This window comes from Hevea brasiliensis, chromosome 14, assembly GCF_030052815.1.
Source record: "Hevea brasiliensis isolate MT/VB/25A 57/8 chromosome 14, ASM3005281v1, whole genome shotgun sequence".
In the NCBI taxonomy this organism is placed as follows: domain Eukaryota; kingdom Viridiplantae; phylum Streptophyta; class Magnoliopsida; order Malpighiales; family Euphorbiaceae; genus Hevea; species Hevea brasiliensis.
In genome coordinates this window covers 86299878-86306840 of record NC_079506.1, presented here as the reverse complement: position 1 = coordinate 86306840, position 6963 = coordinate 86299878, and the positions used below count along the sequence as shown (strand labels likewise).

The 6963-nt window shown below is 40.0% G+C and overlaps 1 long non-coding RNA gene across 1 annotated transcript; it reads right to left on the bottom strand.

The window, feature by feature from the left end:
* Positions 1 to 5869: 5869 nt before the first annotated feature.
* LOC131173265 (uncharacterized) lies at positions 5870 to 6698 on the bottom strand. Its single transcript, XR_009143518.1, has 2 exons — positions 6663 to 6698; positions 5870 to 6090 (listed from the first exon to the last, which is right to left on the bottom strand). It is a non-coding gene; the product is annotated as an uncharacterized LOC131173265 (long non-coding RNA).
* Between the last annotated feature and the right edge of the window lie 265 nt (positions 6699 to 6963).

Genomic DNA, 6963 nt, shown 5'->3' with positions numbered 1-6963 from the left:
AATGGTGGGGTAGCCAAAATTCTCGATCCAATTCGGAGACTTTTCCGTAGTCGGTCTGGCCGGAAATTCACAGATCCGGACAACTGTCGAATTTTCGTGAATTGAGGATACCTACACGAAGCCCAATAATAATATATAAAAAATCAGGGGTGTTACATTCTTCCCCTTACGTAAAATTCATCCTCGAATTTTACACAAGGCGAATAAAGTATATGATTACACATTGAATGATAAAGGGTACTTGCTACGCATGTCCCGCTTCGACTCCTGTGCACTCTTCCACCGATCGGCTCCTCCACAAAACCTTAACCATAGGGATCTGTTTTGATCTTAGCTATCTCACTTGGTAGTCCACTATGGCTACAGGTTGCTCCTCAAATGTCAAGTTCTCTTTTAGCTCTATCACATCCGGCTGTAGCACATGAGAAGGATCTGGAATGTATTTCCGGAGCATGGAGATGTGAAACACGGGATGAACGTGAGAAAGGTTGGGTGGTAGCTTCAACCGGTAGGCAATCGCTTCCAACTCTATCAAGAACCTCAAAAGGTCCAATATACGGAGGTGCCAACTTGCCCTTCTTTCCAAATCTCATAACTCCCTTCATCGAGAAACCTTCAGAATACATAGTCGCCATCGCAATCTCCATATCCTCCGTCTGGGTCCGTGCATAACTCTTACGCCATCGAAAGTCAAGTTTTCAATCGCTCTCGATTAAAGGAACTATCTCTCAAGTGTACCGCACTAGGTCTACATCATGCACCTTCGCTTCTCCCATTTCTCGCCCAACACAGAGGAGACCTACACTTTCTTCCATACAGTGCCTCATAGGGTACCATCCCTATGCTGGAATGGTAACTGTTGTTGTAGGCAAACTCTACCAAAGCTAGCTGCTCATCCCATTGACCTCCAAAATCCAAGACACTCATGCGAAGCATGTCTTCCAGTGTTTGGATTGTCCTTTCGCATGTCCGTCTGCATGCGAGGGTGGAAAGCCGCATCAAGTTCAACTATGTGCCAAGTGCCTCCCGCAACTTTCTCCAAAACCGAGAAGTGAATCAGGGCCCTCTGTCAGATATTATGAAAGCTGGAACTCCATGCAATCTGACTATTTCTCAAATGTAGAGCCGAGCATACTGTGCCACAGAGTATGTAGTCTTTACAGGTAAGAAGTGAGCTGATTTGGTCAAGCGGTCTACAATTACCCATATCGAATCATATCCTCGCGTGATACGAGGCAACCCAGTCACAAAATCCATGGTGATCATTTCCCACTTCCATTCTGGGATAGGGAGCTCTTGCAGCTTCCCTGACGGTCTCTGGTGTTCAAACTTCACCTTCTGACAAGTCAAGCACTTGGACACAAAGTCTGCTATGTCTCTCTTCATGCCATTCCACCAATAGCTATCCTTCACATCATGGTACATCTTGGTGGAACCTGGGTGGACACTGTACAGTGTGTAGTGTGCCTCTCGCATGATTTCATTCCTAAGGTTGTCCACATCGGGCACACATATCCTAGAACCTTGCACTAGGGCGCCATCATTGGCAAATCCAAACTCACCACCTTCACCTTGCTGTACTCTTTCTATAATCTTCATCAGTTGTTGGTCTCTGTGCTGGGAGACTCTAACTCGTCCCTCAAGTCCGGCCTCACCAAAAGTGAGCCAACAATACCCCTCATCTGAAAGATCTAGGATTAAACCTTGATCCATCAACTCATGTACCTCCTGAATCAATGGTCTCTTCTCTACTGAAATGTGCGCCAAACTGCCAGAAGATTTTCTACTTAAAGCATCTGCTACTACATTGGCCTTCCTAGGGTGGTACTGGATGGTGCAATCATAGTCTTCCAGAAGCTCCATCCATCTCCTCTGTCTCAAGTTTAAATCCCTCTGTTGGAAGATGTACTTCAAACTCTTATAGTCGGTGTATATCTCGCACACTTCACCATACAGGTAGTGTCTCCAGATTTTTAGTGCAAAGACTACAGCCGCCATTTCCAAATCATGGGTGGGATAGTTCTGCTCATGCCTCTTCAGCTGCCTTGAAGCATAAGCCACTACTTTTCCATTCCGCATCAAAACACACCCTAGGCTAACTCTGAAGGCGCCACAAGACACCTGTATCCTTCACCGCTCATAGGTAGTGTTAACACAGGGGCAGTGGTTAGACACTCCTTATCCTCATCATTATAACTGACTCTATCGAGCTCTCTTCCTGTCCTTTGGATCTTATCAACTTCCCTTTTCCTATTTTTGGTATTGTTGGTATCTTTTCAACTTGTCAGACTTATTCATTAATTTTTTTCCTATCTCATCCTTACACCTTTTCCTTCAAAGATGTCTATCCCATCATCAACTTTAACTTTCTTTTTATTTCTTATTCTTATCTTGATTACTAGTTTCATTCTCGAGAGAATTCTAACCCTATGATTTACTCCTACCAAAGACATTCTTCACCTTATGTAACCCTTATAATTACCCATAGAAAATTTTTCTTGTATCCCCTTTTTCCAACGTAACTATCGTAACATTATCATTCCCTACCAGCCTTTAGTAGGAAATTGCTTATCTGGATGAATATGAGCCCCATAAACTATAAGTTCCATCCGAACTAACACTACTGTAGGGAAATATGTGTCATGCCTTAATTCCAAACAAGATACTTCACGTGTTCATTCTCCTTAATATAATCATATATCGCCCATAGCTTTCTAAACTTCAACCTCAAATTACCCATCAAGAACAATTTCATCTATTGAAACTCATCCATAAATAGTACTTCATCTAGCTCATAGTTTAAAACAGTCGCAAGCCTTAGTAGCTAACTCAATTTAACTCCTGTCATTACTCTGATCGTCCTTTCATACTTAACACTAGGTATGCACTTACTGTCATTCTCATATCAGGAAATTGTATATGAATTGGTGCCTATCAAAATCTCAAATAACTAGGTCTCATTGCCTCGCCTGCTCCTTATATAACGCCTGAATCAAAAACACGAGCTAAACTTAAAAAGAAAGAAAAATATCCTCTATATTCAACTACGCCCGATTGTCCATATAATAACGTTTAACCTATGTTTCTTAGTCTCTCTTCAAATTTCATCATCTCCTAGCACAATTGTGCTCTACCTATAAGGTATCATCTGCATGAACCCTTTACTGTACCATCGTCCTTCCTGACATAATATTTTATAATTTATTAACTTTACTTATACTCGACCTATGATTCATATCTATCATCATTTATATTGTGCCCTTAACCCTTGTTGAATCCTGAAAGATTTCTCTCGCTAATAGATTCTTTTAACACTAATTCCACCCTTATCTATGATCATTAATTTGATCCTTAAACTTTCTAGTGATTTATTACCATCCATACTTGTTACTTTTTATTCTACCCTCATCGTTGCTCGTTGTTATTGCTTCACTGCAAAGTGATTCTGTTGATCACACTAAAAATGTTTGCCTGACATTCATAACGAACCTCTAACTACCTTCTCACTATCTCAAAAGTCTAACCTAAAACCTATGTGTCATTATCCATCATTCTTTTCCTCTCATCATACCTATTTGATCCCTTAGACTGACTTTTATTCAACTTACTGCTTACTAACTTCTCTTTCTCTACCTATTTAGGTAGTCCGCAATACCATCGCACACCTTCTAACATTTACTCATTATTATTGTATTCCATACCTCCATCACTTTTCTCACTAATGTGGTCCCATTTTGGGTTTTCCATCCTTGTCATTCTCCTTGCCAAGAATAACACTTAGCCTATCCTATATCTTAACTTTGTTCCTTTTATTATGCGCTCTTAGGTTGTCCTTTCATTTATTTCCTTTGTCTTACCCAAAATAGAACTTGACTATTCTATCCTGGTTCCATTCTTTTTCCTAACATAATAGCAGATTTGCTAACTATATCTTCAGAGTCTCTATCGCGTTATCATATGTCCTGTATACTCAGATTTGGTCCTTTGACCACTCTAGCTAGTACTTCCACTAACATTTAGATTATATTGCATCTGCAATCAATTGTCCAAACTTTCATTCTGCACTTTCTTTATCCATTGGCCTTCTGTGATTTATCTTCGCTAATTTATTACTCTTAACACTATTATAATTAGATTATACTATTGTTTTGAATAATTTGAAATTAGAAAGGAACTCAAAGAAATTACTGATCATACTTTTATTGTATGATCTCTATTCTTATCCTTTAGCTTACATAATACCCTTACCACCTCGAGAACTGATTCTGTAGTAATTTTATTTATTTGTTATTATTATTATTATCCATGTTTACTCAATTAGCCAAAACTTAAGGTTCCGGGCATCCAAACCCGTCATCCAATTCAAAGGATTTACATCCATCGTGATCTGATTATATATGATTCCTATAATAGAACTTGCATCCTCCGCAGGATACCTGAGCCAACTTCTCTCTACCACACTCTACAGTCCCATCTGGGGCACTATTTTGTTGGTCACCATTATTAGTAATAACTTTCGATCCCTTCTGAAAAGATAGGACTATACCCTAACTTGCTGCAACAAAAATACTACATTTACCACCTTGCCCAAAACCATGTCAAATTAATGACTCTCCTATCATATTATAACTCTGTGAATCATCAATTCATAGTTCCGACTTTCCCTAGGTAGTAGGGTTGTACTTTATTTCATACTGATACACACAAGGTATACTATTCTCACTAAGTTCTAACCAAATGTTTGTCATACTGCAAAAACCATCCAAAATTCCATACTGAATACTAGATAATCTCACTCTATAGGTGTCACCTTTACTTTGCAACTAATCCGAAACCTCTGGTCTGATGGCAATTCTTATTGTAACTCTAGCTCATGCTAGGGTAACTGAGTCACTGACTCTAGTTATCACCCCACTGTGACCTCTCAATATTCTAACTCTAGACCCCTAACTAGGAGTTCCCAACTCCTCTCAGATATAGAACTCTGTTCTGGTATTACTATACCAAAACAGAGACTGCCTGCAAACATCCTCATCATAAGCACTACAGGGAAGTACGCAGCTCTACACAATAATCTCATATCGGTACTATAATCTGCAGCTTACAGAGCAGACATCGAGAACATTGTATAGTTACTACGATACGTCCTGACAGACTAGGTCTCCTAATTTCTTATCTCTCTTGAATCTTCTATTATCATAAACTTATTCTGTCGGGTCATCCACCGATGATCGCCAAAGAATGGTATCCTCATCCTTATCTAGGCAACAGCATTTTCAAGACTCACTTTTATGTACTCGTGCCTTGCGCGAAATGGGCACACCATTTAAACCCATACCGATTTAAAAATATAGTATTTATTGGAGTACGTGTTTCCAAGGTAGATCTCAATAAGTTTGCTAAATCTATTTCATGTTTCTATGTACTCCACGAAAATCAAGACACTAATCGAGGTAATCTTATATTTCCGAGGTATAACGTAGAATCTAGAAACAAATAATTACAGGAAAAGACGAAACAGAATCCTATACTCCGCATGTGACTCCTAGTAGACTCTTCCCAACACTTTAGATGAACATTCCCTAAGAATCTGGAGCCTAAGCTCTGATACCACATTTGTCATGACCCAACCTATGGCCCGGACCGGCACTAGGACCTGGGCCAGCCTAAAGCCCCCGAGGCCCGTAGTAAGCCTAACTGTTCATTAACCCAACTCTAAGGCCCATTTGGGCCCAATTTCAAGAAAACAAACGGACAGAGTCCGGCCATAAAATGGACTTACCAACGGGGAGTTTTCGACTCACCCGACCTGTAAACACAATATATAGTCAATTGGGGAGCTCAGCTCACCCTCCACATACTCATCAACTTAATAATAAATGGGAGCTCAGCTCCCTCATCCAATCCATCAAACATGCATAGCATATTAAGTTTACAGGTCCCAAAATAATAATTTAGTTTACAGACCCAAATCAAATAAACATTTCTAACACATGCGGAAATTCTAAGATTTAACAAGTTTATACAAACAGTAATAATTGACCTGCGAGGGAGAAAGCAGGTTAACCTCAAAAAATATCCTCCTGTGGCCTGTAAAAATTTTTGAACAGGAGTGAGCGTTCGACTCAGAGAGTAAAATATCAATTTTAACCATAATCTCTATAACTATCTAGAACTAATGCACCCTGTAGAGTGAAATGCAACATCAACAACATTTTCACATCATAACATCAAAAAGGTAATTTGGAGCACTCACGCACCCTGTAACATCAATCATAATATATGGGAGCTGATCCCCTATACAGCTCTCTTAAATCCAACTTGGTGCGGTGAAGAACTCAGCTGGACTTCCACTTAATAACCAAATCGAGGGTCAATGAAGAACTCAAGCCGTGACTACCCCTCGAAGGATCGGGTCCCAGCGAAGAACTCAAGCCGTGACTACCCGTCCTATCCATAGTCCACACCACATCACACGCACGCCAACGCACGCACACTGCTCCAAATTACCGCAACAACATTCATGGCACTTTAACAGTTATCAATGCAACATAAATCGTGCCTAGAGTTTAACTACATAAATATATGCATATAAGTGATGCATGGGCATGCTGAACATATAATAATATCAAAATTACAATTAAAATTAATATTTTACTCACAGACTTGACGATGGTCACTGAGGCGGCTGGACGGAGAAAGAAGGTTGTCCCGGCTCACCTGACAATTACATTACAATTTTTAATATAAAAGACTCAATACAAACAAAGAAAAAGACCAATACGTCCTAAGTCGTGCCGAAAATCCGGCAGAGTCTCCCCTATACCTAGGACCTACCCAACCTGCAAAATGGCTCAAAACACACTTCTATACTCACAATCCATATATCCACAGTTCAATCATATCACACAGCCCCTCCTGGGCCCATCAAATCAGTCATCCATCACAATACGCAAAATTTCA